General features: G+C 45.8%; 1 non-coding gene across 1 annotated transcript; it reads right to left on the reverse strand.

Annotated features, from left to right (window-relative positions):
- Window positions 1-2,162: 2,162 nt before the first annotated feature.
- On the reverse strand, window positions 2,163-2,235 carry Trnar-ucu (transfer RNA arginine (anticodon UCU)). The gene has a single exon. It is a non-coding gene; the product is annotated as a tRNA-Arg (tRNA).
- Window positions 2,236-14,853: the final 12,618 nt, after the last annotated feature.

Here is a 14,853-nt window from a genome sequence, read left to right on the forward strand (position 1 = left end):
CAGTGCAGACCTTGTATGTGGTTGAACGTCGGCGCACTCACCTGCTTGGGCTCCCTGCAATTGAAGCCCTTGGTGTTGTTCACTTCCTGGATTCTGCCGAGTGCGTTCATTCCCCCACAGCCAAGATTTTCCAAGGATTGGGAAAATCTCGGCAAGCCGAATATCGCATTCGCATTAAACCTGGCGCTCGTCCATTTTCCTTGAGCGCCCCAAGGAGGATTCCAATTCCTTTATACGACGTTGTCAAGAAAGATCTGGATGACCTGGAGTCGCAGGACGTCATAAGGAAGGTAGAGACGCCAACTGAGTGGTGCTTTGGGCTTGTAGTCGTGCCCAAATCATCGGGCGGCTACAGAATCTGCGTCGATCTGACGAAGCTGAACGAAGTCATCAAAAGGGAGCGCTTTATCTTGCCGACGGTGGAACAGATCCTCGGCCAGTTGGGTGGAGCGCGAGTATTCTCCAAGTTGGATGCGCGGTCTAGTTTCCATCAGGTGAAGCTGAGAGCCGACAGCCAGGAACTCGCGACATTTATAACGCCGTTCGGCCGCTACTGTTACAAGAGACTCCCTTTTGGTATTGCCACGGCACCAGAGTATTTCCAGCAGTTAATGTCGAGGGTTCTTGAGCGCTTGCCTGGGGTTGTGAACCTGATTGATGACATTCTAATCTTTGGGAAAAACCGTCAAGAGCACGACGACCGCCTGGCTGCAGTCCTTGCTCGCCTTGAGGAGGAGGGAACGAAAAGAAGTGGGCGTTTCGGGTCAGCTCGATCAAGTTCCTTGGAGTAGTGATTGGGGCAGACGGGATCTCGCCAGACCCGGACAAGGTGAAGGCTGTCAGGGATCTGCCGCCACCGACCGACGTCAGCGGAGTACGACGATTACTGGGAATGACCAATCACGTCGCACGGTTTATACCTCACCTATCCGACGTTATGGAGCCCATTCGTTCCCTCCTAAACAAGAACAGCACCTGGACTTGGGGTCCCAGTCAAGAAAAAGCCTTCTCACGCCTCAAGTTGCTGTTGAGCTCCGACACGTGCATGGCAAAATACGATCCTTGCTACCACACTGTAGTATCCGCGGATGCCAGCTCCTACGGTCTGGGAGCTGTACTGCTACAGGACCAGCCTGAAGGTACTCGACGGGCTGTAGCGTATGCTTCAAGGGCGCTTACTACGACGGAAGCACGTTATAGTCAAACAGAAAAGGAAAGCCTCGCGGTGACTTGGGCCATTTCACGGTACGACCAGTTCCTTTGCGGCCTAAGCTTCGAGGTAGAGACAGATCACCTTCATCTAGTCACCCTTTTGGGTAACTGTATTGCCTTGTATTTCAAACCGATTCTTTATTTGAATCGACGCACCCAGTTGTCAGTGACGCAATAACAAACAGTGTTATCACTGTCTGCTGGCGATGCGAAGTTCTGCACTTTCCAGACGCACGGCGGGAATGCGAACAGTTGTTAGAACTTAGAACAGCGTCCCCCTTTCTACTTTGTTTCCGACGGCTGCCGCTGCGTATCACCCATAGCTGGGTCTGAGGGTGTTTTCTACGCGTTCCTGTATTCCCTTTCACATTGCTTATAATAGTACTTACATACTTTCCTGCTCAGTAGCCCTGTTACCGCGGCCAGACATGGGCGCTGAAGCCACTCCTACGGAGCCCGTCATCACACGTCCGTCACGCTCGGTGGCCGGAAGTAGAATCCCTGTCCTGGCTACTCGGTTCTTTCTTTCTTGCCTTTATTCAATTCACAGAGAAATACATTGCGCAATCATTCCAGCCCAGCAAGCGCTGAGAAAAGAAACAATCAAAACTGTGCATGTACACCTATGAGCAAAAGTATACTGACCACAGGGTAGCCGAAAAATGGGAATTTCTTCGTAATTAACAAGCCTAAACTGGCATTGTTGATTACACTGAAAAGTTCGCAGTGTCAAGTTTGGATTGCAGACCTCAATTTCAAGTTGCGTTCATAGGCAGAGGAAAAAATCGGCTTTTTCGCGCAACCCCTGGTCCGTATACTTTTGCTCACGTATACATCAGCGCTTCTAACCGAGGTAGCCAGTCTGGTTCTTGCAGTTTATACGCTTGAATCATTTTGCTTGCAGATCATGAAGTGCCTTGACAAAAAAAAGAAAAGAACAAAAAAGCAGGAGCCCGAACAGGGGCTCGAAACCTGGACCGTTAGGTTAGAAGCCTAACGCTCTACCGACTGAGCTATCCGTGCTGCTGGAGTCTGTCTTTATTGCCTTTATTCAACTCACATAGAAATACATTGTACAGTCATTCCAGCCCATCAAGGGCTGCGAAGAGAAACAATCGAAACTGTGGCATGTACATCAGTGCTTCTAACTGAGGTAGCCAGTCTGGTTCCGGTTCATACACTTGAACCAGTCTGCTTACAGATTATGAAGTGCTTTGACGAAAAAAATAAAGAAAAGTTCAAAAAACCAGCCACCCGAACAGGGGCTCGAAAAAAAATATGAGGTTTTACGTACCAAAACCACGATCTGATTATGAGGCCCGCTGTAGTGGGGGACTCCGGAAATTTGGCCCACCTGGGTCTCTCTAATGTGCACCCAAATTTAAGTACACGGGTGTTATCGCATTTCGCGACTATTGAAATGCTGCCGCCGTCGCCGGGATTGGATCCCGCGACCTCATGCTCAGCAGCCCAACACCATAGCCACTAAGCAACCACGGCGGGTCAAGGGCTCGAGACCTGGACCGTTAAAAGCCTAACGCGCTACCGACAGAGTTATCCGGGCTAGTCAGTTCTCGTGACCTTTTTTAACGTTGAAGTGAAAAAGTTTTTTTCTATCGTAATGTTATGTTTAGAAATTACAACAAAAAAATTCTGTGCTCGAATGACCCATTGAGCGAAATGCAGCCCCACTGTGAAGCACGCGATGATGCACCGCTAATAAGCTCATACTGCCTTAAGCAATGGCTCATAACCCCGTAAACGCGGCATCCCCGTTATGACGACAGAAGAGAAGTGAAATTCTACGCTGAATTGATGAGCGGCTATGCAGCGAGCTGTGGAAGACGACGACGATGACGAACGCGGGAGCAGTGGCACGAGTGCGAGCACGAACCACTCGCTTCAACGCAGCCAGCTGTGGAAGACGATGACGACGAACGCGGGAGCAGTGGCACAAGCGCGTGCCGAGCGCGAGCACGAGCCGCGTGCTTACCTTGACTACGACGACGACGATTACGACAGGAGACGCCGACAGCCCGAGCGCATAAGCTACGTCGCACCTAAAAAATGTTGTTGGGCCCACCGGACATATTTCTCCTTCCTATTCCACATAATAGGCCTTCGAGCCAGCCTACAATAAGTACGTTTTTTTATCCTCAACCAAACGAGCCATCAGTCAAGGCTTTCCCAGCATTTTAGTTTACGCCGGCTTATAGTCAAGGCCGTAAATGGGTCATTCGTACAAGAAAGCGTATGCAGTCGCACCCTATCCTCACCATCACTCCTTATATATCTTTTCTCCTCTTCCCGTTCCCTCCGTAGAGAAGAGTAGCATGCTAGAGGACCTCTCCGCGCTTCCTCATTAAATTATCATCTGTCTCTCTCTTCAAAGCTTCGCTTCAAATATACTCCAGCAGTGGTGTTGGATGTGCATATTTCATTTGCAACTATACCAACTACGTGCGGCCGGAAGAACGGCACGAGCATAATATTTCCGCGGAGCTTAGCGACAGTGTCGAGTGAGTGAGTGAGTGACCAAGTGAGTGAGTGAGCCAGCGCTGTCTGTGCCATTGTTAGCATTCCCTTACCCCTTCCTTCCCAGACGGTCACCACATACCAAGAAGGGATATCTAACCTGTTTAGTATAAACATTTTCACCTACATGCAATAGTAGGCGTAGAAATGCCCGCGTTAAAAATCGCGTAGTGGAAGCAGGCCCTCAGAAGCAATGCGTCTCTTCTATCGCACTTACTTCAGTTTACATACCAGCATAATGAATAGCGATCGTCCTACGAGGAAGGGGTCCTAACGAAGAACTATTGACGATCATCAATTTCAAGCATTCATGAGTGTATTACGCAAGCCTGCCTTTCGAAACGACACGTTGAAAACCGTAATACCGGTGTTGTCACTTTTAAAATTACGGGAAAGTCGTTTGCGTTCATGAAGAGGTAGCATATATGCTATTGAACCACAAGAGGAGGCAATGCATGAATGCAAAGCTCCAGAGAAGGTGGCCCACGTGAACCGAAAATTATTATTTTTTTTCATTCGGTTTTGTAAAAGAAATGGTGACGTTTCGGTTCATATCCGGTTCGTGCAAAAATAATATCTATACGTGAAACATTTTCAAATCGGTCAGAGGAGGCCGCATACTAAAACGACATGTATACCATTGTACTGCTTTATACCATTATAATGATATACAATTATCGCTTATATCTTTGCAAACATACTACTCAGGCACCTCATGTTGCTATCGTTATTTAGAGGAATAAAGGCTCTACTCAGTGACGCCGCCCCACGCATAATCCAATCGGAGCTAAATTTAGCCTCTCGCTCGACGTTGAGAGAGGCACAGCTCGCCTGTACGTTTGTCAATCCGAGCGGGAATGGTCGCATGTGAGAGAGCTCACTAAGACATAGTAAGTGCACTCCTTCAAACTCAAATCTGTGCTCATAAGGTGTTTTTTTCGTTGCTCCCCTGTCGATGTGTTATAAGGCGTACAAGTAGGCAAATTTTTTCAGAAATTTCACTCTAGCTCGGCAAGCGATCGACACGTAGGGTCTAGAAATGTCGTGGGCAACAAGACAGACCTGGATGCCTTTTTCGCGCCCACCACCTGAGACAACGGTGGACCCACTACAAATAGGGAGCGTGCACGATTCCAAAATTAGGCCGTAAGACTGCCACAAGCTGCAATATAAGTTATGCATGTAAGACTTCAAGGGCGTGAATAAATATAACTAGTGCAATTGGTTACGTCACTTCTACATATAGTGCTCCTACATCATCTGCAGCAAGCACAAGACGTTTCACATACCCCCTGCGGCTGCACCCTTGAAACAGACTATACCCGATGTTTTTTTTTTTAGGTTTTCCGTTTCCGGTTGAGTTAGAGTTTGATACGCTGCTTTAGAGGTCTTACCAGAAGTGACACAAGAACCACCTACACCATTCCTCCTAAATCTCACCTCGACACGCCTTGTCGCCTGCCTGTGGCGATCGGTCAAGATCTCTTGCGCATCGAGACAACGCGAGGCAGATCCGCAGGCTGGAGCTAGCGGTTCAGCGTAGATGAAGGTTAACAGCCGAGACATTAAATAGATCGTAATTTGGCATATATATATATATATATATATATATATATAAAATTGCACAATCAACTTATGCGCTATTCACGGTACACGAGTAGCGCATTTTGCAAAACTATGTTTTCCGCGATCTACCTGACTGAAATTCACAACTGACAACGTGCACTAATGCCAGTTTCATTCTAAAAAAAACAAAACAAGTAAAACCATAACGGAACATCTTTAAAATATGTTATATGCGCAACCGCAAATAGAAATTTAGCAACATTAAAAAACACTAGTGCCTTATATTTTTCTTTTTTTTACAAAAAATGTATGTCGTTGCGGCCACTTGAAACTGACTTCATGTGCGCATGTCGCCTTCCTGAGGAAGAAGACCGATTTGCTTCCCAGAAAGTTAACAAGGATCTACATCTACTACATCTACATCTACAAGTTGAGTGCGCAGCAATGGGACGAAGTGCGTAATGAGGCGGGCGGTCAAACGAGAAGGGGCAGCAAGTGGAGCATTCTCAAGAACCTATTTGCCGACAGCAACAAACCGACCAAGAGTAATAATGCCCGACAAACAATCGAAAGGCTCGTTCATCTTCACACGAAAAAAAGGCACGAGTCGGCGGGACTTTGCTAACTCCCTGGCAGACATCTACCTGCCGGTAGAGCGTAAATCTGTGCCGTGGGACAACCTGACACGCCAGAACAAGGGGACACCTAAAATCTCGCTGGATCGTCCTTTCGAAGCCTCGGAGATTGCGCACGCCCTTCACGACCTAAACGCACGCTCGGCCCCTGGCCCACATGGCCTCACAATCAAACTACTCAGAAATATAGATGACAAAGCCATACAATTTATCACGAGCAAAATTCACGAGGTATGGGCTGAAGGCCGGGTGCCGGACGAATGGCGAACTGCCAATGTAGTTCTCATCCCCAAACCCGGAAAACCGCTCCCCGCAGAGAATCTGAGACCCATCTCCCTTACGCCGTGCCTCGGGAAGGTCGCGGAACATGCCATCCACAATAGCATTGGAGAGCACATTGACGAAAACGGCCTATTCCGCCACAATCTCATAGGCTTTATAAAATCACTATCCACGCAACACGCCATGCTACTCATGAGGATCGCCGTCATAGACAACAAATTCAGGGATGTAAAAGGCATCCTGGCGCTCGACCTAACCAAGGCCTTCGACACGGTAAGGCACGAACACATCCTCAACGAAATCTCCACTTTAGTTGTCGGTGTAAATTTCCTCAACTTTATAAGATCGTTTTTGGGTAACCGAACGGCCCCATAAACATCGGACAAATCAGAAACAGAAAGCACAGGCTATGCAACATCGGCACCCCGCAAGGGTCAGTGCTTTCGCCGCTTCTTTTCAACAACGCAATGCACGATCTCTCCTACAAACTCTCGAAAGTTCTGGGGGTAGGGCACGTGATTTCCGCGGACGACATCACCATTTGGTCCACAAGCGGCCCGCTAGGCTCTCTGGAGCAGAACCTACAGCAAACGCTGGACACTACGCAAGCTTTACTTACAAACACGGGACTGAAGCTGGATCCCAGCAAATCAGAGCTCCTCCTGTGCAAACAAGGCCAGAGGCAGAGACAACCCCTTAGCTCCCTGCCCGTTCACCTACACACCAGGGACGAAGAAAACATCCCCAGGTGTAACACAATCAAGGTCTTGTCGTGGTCATTGGGGTTTACAGCAATGACAACGTGGAGGCAATAAAACGTATCGAAAAGAGCACCCTCAACTTCGCCAGGGTCATATCACGGGTCGCCAGCACAACGGACGGACTGAAAGAGGACAACCTCATGAAAGCATTTCACGCCTTCCTCATCAGCCACGTAACCTACGCCGCCCCCTTCTTCAACTGGAAGAAGACGGAACTGAACAAAATCGACACACTAATCAGAAGAGGATTGAAAAAGTTCCTAAGCCTTCCTAGGAACACTAGCACGGAACGACTCTTCCAACTGTGGCTACACAACACGGCAACCGAACTCTTTGAGGCACAGCGAAACGCCCAAATTAGTCAGCTCTTACTCACAAGGGCGGGCATCGAGATCTTACTAGAGGCAGACATACAGCCGTTCTTCATGCCAGAGAAGTCGCAACAATGCACAAGCGGCAAGAGGGCAATAACCGTTGATCCAATTCCAAGAAACATACACCCGACCTACAACGAAGGGCGGAAAAAAGCGAGAGCCAAGGCAAACGTAACGAAACGCAAGTCCTCTTCGTTGACGCGGCCAGATATTGGAATCGAGGCGCCTACTTAGTCTCCGTGGTGGACGCCCATGGCTCGCTCGTCAACGCAGTCATGGTAGTAACCAACTTCACTCACGAAGCAGGATAAATGGCCATCGAGGTGGATCTTCGAACCTGCAGAGGAGCCTCCGCCATTTACTCGGACTCAAGAACAGCCATCAGAACCTTCTCGGTGGCCCTCGTATCTTGGAAAGCAGCTACGGTTGTCAACAAAATCTTCTTCGAAGAAACGGGAGGAATCAACCTCACGTCCCCAAACATCACACGATTCCCGGCCCACAAGAGAAACATTTCCGAACCTCCCGACGGTAATACGAACGAGCGGGCACACCAACTGGCGCGAGAACTCCCATTCCGCATCTTCGGTCCGCCCCCTCGCTTCAACCCAGCCTGGAGGAACCTAGACAACAAAGACCCGCTCATGTCATACCACGAAATCAGTTCAAATCATAGGTTAGAACGAAGAATTTTTCCTCCTCCACACCCAAAGCTGAAAAAAGCACAGGCCGTCACTTACAGACAGTTGCAAACTAGAACACGCATCCCACCAACAACACGAAGCAGGATCAATCCTGACATTCCTACTGAATGCCCACACTGCGGCCACGAATACAACAACTTTGAACACATGCTCTGACTGTGCCCTGCCAACGCGGGCACGGACTTTGCTGACCAGTCCTCCTGGGACTCAGCGCTCAGAAGCACAGAGCTCATCACTCAGCTCAAGGCTGTCCAGAGGGCCCGGGCCGTCGCCGAAAGACTCTGTGTGCCGGCCCCGACTTGGGTGGAGCCGGTGGATTGATTGGCTGGTCCTACGGCCCCGCTTGAATTCTTTCTCCTCAGGACCTAAATAGAGTTCTTACTCACTCCCTCAATCGGTCAAAATCTCCTGCGCACCGAGACAACGCGAGGCAGATCCGCAAGCTGGAGCTCGTGGTTCAGCGTAGATGAAGCTTAATAGCCTGATTTGGCATATATATGGAATAGCACAATCAACTTTAAGAACTCTTTTCTTTAGATCGACGGCAGCAGCAGAACTTCTGTTGCTTGGATCACCCGTGTGCTCTCTCGCTCGGCCCTGTCTCGCGTGGTCAAGTATCGGGCGGCGGTAGTCTACTGATCGTTTAACGTCTTGGTTGTTCTTTTGACTTGTCTATCGCTTTTTTTTCTTCACCTTTCCGTTTACTGTGTCACGAGTTTGAGCGAGTCAGACTAACCTGATGTCTCTTTCTACTCCCGGTCAAGGGCATGTCATTCCCCTTGGCTAGCTTCTATCCCTCCATGAGAGTGGCCGATAGACTCATTTTTACGCACTGGCATCAATAGTGCCCCTGTGGCTCTTTTGCCTACAAGTGGGGGATCAATACAAATGAAGAATCCGAAAACAATTCAGGTAGAGCTTCGAAAGGCCACCTCCTAGTTCGAAAAGATCACCGAGGTCCGTCAGTTTGGTCGCGGTGGTATTCTTTGCTGTTCATCGAACCACGAGTGCGTTCGAGACCTTCTCAACTGTTCGGAATTTGCATCGAATCCGGTGAGCTCGTTTATTCCAGCACACCTTGCATGCTCGAAAGGCTTAATTCGCGGGGTGGACGTGAGCCTAGACCCCACAGAAGTACTAGACTTGTTTTCAGTTGCTGGAGCTGTTTCTGTATACCGGTGTAGCCGAATTATTGAGAACAAGAAGTCACCTATGAAATCGGTGATTGTTACGTTCACGAGAACAGTTCGTCCAACTGAAATCAAGGCATGGCCCCTTATATACAGAGTAGAGCCACTTTCTCCACCACCACTACACTGCTTGAAATGTTGGCGCTACGGACACACCATAAAAGACTGCAGGTATGTTACTCGATGCCGCCTATGTGGAGAGAATCACGACAGTGCAGAATGTAAGTCTCAGGAAGAAAAATGTTGTTTATGTAATGAAGCACACCCTGCAGACTATTCGAACTGTTCTGCGAAGAAACGAGAATTAAGAATCCTAGAAGTGATGGAACACAGGCGATGCTCACGTAGGGAAGCAGTTACAGAGGTTCAGGGAAGATCCCAGGGCTACGCAGGCATAACAGCTCGTCACACCGCTAGTATAGACGTTTCTTTATCCAGGGCCATGGCAGAGGCAGTAGAGAAAGCTACGGAAAAGGCTCTGGAACGATTTGCAACAACTCGTTTTAAGTCCATAGCACAAATGCTGTCTAGTGAGCTGGCGCTGTTCATTGGCGCAGCCTCTGCCCAAGCTCATGCATCCCAGGTTTCAAATGTACTAAACCTAACTCAAAAACAAACATTGTCGCCCAAACCGTTAGCTGACTTCCCTTGCACAGGACCTTCTACTCAGGTAGAACAGATGGAACCGGAACCCCTCGGAAGATTATGAGGACTACCAGGATGTAGACATGGAACTCAAAAGTCTAAAACGTACCAGATCTCCTCCCCACAAAATTTCTTCTAAGTCAAAAACTCAAAAATGTGAAAAAGAGAACCTCTCCAAGCCAAGAAGAATTTTTTGAAAGAGAGTATTTTGGATCAGGTAGTTTCCGCTACTGTTCTATCTTCTCCATAGGCTCTCTAAAAATCTTACAGTGGAATTGTCGTTCAACTGTTTCTGCTACTACAGATTTATCGTATATTTCTTCTCAATTTTCCCCAGAAATATTTATCTTACAAGAAACCTGGCTTTCAAGCGGTCAAAATAATCCCTAAAAAATTATCGACTGTTTCGTTTGGATCGCCCTGCCAGAGGTGGTGGCGTTGCTTTCTTGGTTTCAACTAAATTTAGTCACAAAGCCACGATATCACATCAAAGCATGTCTACTTAATCCAAAATTTTATCATTAGACATTACACTCCCAGACTGCTCCCCTTTTACCTCAGTTAATTTATATTTACCAGCAGGAATGCAGCATACCTTTTCTCTAGACACCGTATTAGCTTCCTGCAGTAAAGACATAGTAAGCGCTGGTGACTTTAATTCTCACCATGTGTATTGGGGTTTTAAAACTGATTCAGTTGGAAAACGCCTGTGGGAAGGGACTCTTGATAATAATTTATCTTGTCTAAATTCAAAAGTTGCTACCTTTGTTCGCGGCCAGTCTCAATCTGCCGTAGATCTCACTTTTTCCAGCTCATCTTTAGCTATATACTCGTGTAATACAATAGGCTGTGCTACGAACAGCGACCACCTTCCAATTATTTTTCAAATTGATTTCCCTGTGATTTCTCTAAGAAGAAAAAATACCACATTTGTAAACTATGAAAAACTTCAAAAATACTTGAAGTCTACGATGCTTTCACGTACGGATATGCAAGAAGACAGTAGGGCTATGAGCCTCTGTGAAGTTTTAAAACGTTCCGCGAAGAAAGCAGCATTTAATTTAACCTGCGACATAAGTGAACCATTAAGTCCGTGGTGGAATATGAGATTGCGCGAGGGCCCACCGAAAATGAAAAGCTGCCTGGAAGCAACTTCTTTGTAATCAATGTTCAAAGAATTGAAGTGATTACCAATTTGTTGCTGCACCTTTCAAGCACACGATAGCTAAAGCCAAATATCAGTATGATATGAATAAATTCACTTATCTGTCTAAATCAAAAAACAAAAAAGCCCTTTTTAGATTTTTACGCTCTGGAAACATGATTGCAGTTCCAGCAAATACTTACCCTTTTGTCCTTTCGCCACGTGAATTGTCCGAATTATTAGAAAATATTGGAAAGCGACTGGAAGACACGTTCACTTCAATCATTCCACCGTACATAGTGAAACTATTACCACTAGAGAAATTTAGGGAAGTCACATTACAAGAACTGGCGGATGTTGTTCGTTATCTGCCTTCTTCAGCGCCAGGACCAGATGGAGTTACACAGCCGTGATGAAAATTTTTTAGGAATTGTCCCCGCACGAAATTTTGAATATGGTAAATTACTCGTTAAAAAATTCATGAATACCTTCAGAATGGAAAAGTGCTAATTAGCTAATTCCAATACTTAAAAAACAGGGAGGTGGATATGATTTAAATAATATTAGACCAATTTCCCTGACATCCAATTTGGTTAAACTAATAGAAAGAATTTTAAATTGTCGAATGCCGACCTATACTTCTGGAAACCTAATACTTAGCCCCACTCAAATTGGGTTTCGATCTAGGTCCTCGATATGGTGTGCGCACTTAGACTTAGAGAGTCGGCATACAACTTGCTCCTCACCGAAGAGAATATTCAGCATCAGTGACCCTAGACCTAGCTAAAGCTTATGATTCCGTGGAACATGGCATACTGATAAAGCAATTAGAGAATTACAGCTTTCTGAAATAAATCACGGCGTGGCTTTCAGAATTTTTAGGGGAAAGATAATTCTGCTGTTTTCAAAGCGGGTGTTCATCGTCTACGTATAAGCAGAAGAGAGGAGTACCACAAGGGTCAGTGTTATCTGCTGTTTTATTTAATATATTTTTGAGCTCCATCCCGCTGTTCCAGGACATTCATGCATACGTTTATGCCGATGACATGCCTTTTTTTTTTGCATCGAACGATGATCTACATTCACGTTATTAAATGCTACAAAATTACTTATCTACTCTTGCAACTTAGATTAAGAAAATACATGTCTCTGACCGTTAGTAAAAGTGCACTCCTTCTCTTTCCTTTGAATGTTCTCGTTCACATTTCACTGGTGTATCGTCGAGTTCATTCCCCATGTGGATTCTCTTAAATAAGTGGGAATCACGTATGATGGGTCACTAAACTGGAGAAGTCACATTGAAAACGTCGCGTATAAGGCAACTCGTGCTGTGGGATGGTTGCGTAAATCAGTAAACGACGATACGGGTTGCGAATACATACATTAATTATATTATATAAAATGTATGTCCAACCCATCATCGAATTTGGGTGCGTCTTGTTTTCTGGCTGTCCAGCTTATAAAATTCAACCTCTGGTATTAGAAAGGGAAGCTCTGCGTTTGTGCCTTGGACTTCCTAAGTTTGTTGGAAACACCATTCTGTATATGGAAGCGCGATTACAATGCTTAAAATGTAGATTCAGAATTCTTACTGTTCAAACGTACCTAAAATTACGTACCTCAAAGAAGATCAATGTATGTTTTCATTAATGAACCAAGTACATTTTTTAATAATCAATGGTCGCGACTGCACACCCCTCAGATCGTATTCATACAGGCACAGCTAACACCACTGAATGTGCAAATTCAACGTATTCACCCAAAAAGTCAATCCAAGAACAGCCTCCAAGTTGAATTTGACGATACTTTCCCCTCAAACGATAAACTAATGATATTCGCACATTTAAGTGACCAATTACAAGATTACCTCTCTTACCTGGAAAACAGCAATATAACAGCCACTGACGCTTCACTGTCAGACGAGAAGGCTGGCGTAGGCATTTTTTCTCCCTCTCTTAGTTGGTCCTTTTCTATTCGCCTTCTTGATTACATGCCTATTTTCATAGCAGAATTGTTGGAGATTGTTTTAGCGCTGCGCAAACTTCCCGCGAATCATTTGTCAGCTGTTGTAGTTACAGACTCTAAGTCGGTATGCACGTCGCTTTCCTTGGCAATGACTACAACTACTTAAATGTGTTCCAAAATTTTGTCCATACTGCGTTACAAAAAATTTAATTCCTGCGGGTTTCGGGACACTGCGGTTTATACTTAAACGAAATGGCAGATTTATTAGCCAGAACAACTTTAAATGGACCTTGGATTCCTATTTTCCCGGATACAGCTTAACCTCACTGCATCGAGATCAGAACATTTTGCCTGTGAAATGACTTAAGCAAATTATCGCTGATTTCATCTGCAGAATTTCAGCATCTCGGTTTTTCCTGGAATAATCTGTGCTGTCCTTCTCGGCAGTTGGAAGTTACATACTCCAAAGTACGCTGTCGCATCCCGGTATAGAATTTCTATTTACATAGAACTGGTCTGACGATGTCCCCTCTGTGCCACAATTGTTAGGAAATTGAAACAATGAACCACTGCTTTTTATAATGCTGATGTTATTCAAACCAGAGAAAGATATTACTCGAAGTTCTACTCTCCAAAATTGGATTAGGATTAAGTACACAAGTATTATTATCATTTAGGGCCTCAACACTAGGCTATTGTCACATAGAGAGAGAGTGTTTGATTTTTTAACTGAAACAAGACAATTACCCTGCTAATTATTGTAACTTTATTCTACCTATCAGATCAGTATTCATTTCACTGAAACTAGTTTCTCCAGATTCCTTAGTAACATTGTATTTATTTTCACCTTGATTGTAACCTCATTTAAAATTCGCCCTTCACTTAGTCTGACTGCTCGCTGGCACACTAGCCTAGTTATTTCAAAATCTTCTTTCTTTTGTTTTTGTTTGTCTTTCCTTTACTTTGCGTTTCTCATTTTGAAAAATAATTTTTAGAAAAAGAAGCTACCTACTGCCGCCCGATTCTTGGCCTATCCCCCTCAGTGGGTACGAGCCATGGCAGAGGTTTATCGTGATTGTCATCGGTCGAATGCAATGTTCCCCGGTGCGGTACTGTCGCATTTGGGAGCCTTGCCGGTGCTTTTACGGGTCTCCGCGGTTCGGTAAGGTGGGCAGCATACCAGGCGAGTTATCGACGCAGCGAGTGCCAGGTACGAAGCTTATTCGCCATCTCCAGCTGATTCAGAGCTACTCTTGCACATGCAGCTGGATGCAGCTATACGGTCTTCATTTAATCAAATCTAAACAAATGCCTATTTCCTTCCAACTAGAGCTTTATTCAGAAAAGAGCTTTTAAATGTGTGGGCTGTTTCTGAATATAAAAAAAATACCACGCGACATGATAATACACTCGTGGCGATGACCCGTTGTAGCACCTTGCGCAAGTACAAAGACATTCTCGTTTACTTCTCAATTCTGAAAATGCTGCCCCGTTAGCGTTTTATTTAGCCACACAGCCAAAACCGCATATCGCATAAAGCTACGAAATTTTCTCACGTGCACATTTTCTTGACACACACACACACACACACACACACACACACCACACACACACATATATATATATATATATATATATATATATTGTGAGACGTCGACCGATGCGATGCCTTTATTTCCGAGCAGCCGCCCGATGCAGAGATGAAGCACCGCGCGAGACAAAAGATGATGATGAGTCGTATGTACAGATGACGACGACGATATGCACAAAATGCGCTCACACTAACCTTTTAATCCACGAATCCACGCAGAATTGCCGCGCGACTGGCCGCTCGAGGCCC

The sequence above is a fragment of the Dermacentor silvarum genome, chromosome 1, assembly GCF_013339745.2.
Source record: "Dermacentor silvarum isolate Dsil-2018 chromosome 1, BIME_Dsil_1.4, whole genome shotgun sequence".
Lineage (NCBI taxonomy): Eukaryota > Metazoa > Arthropoda > Arachnida > Ixodida > Ixodidae > Dermacentor > Dermacentor silvarum.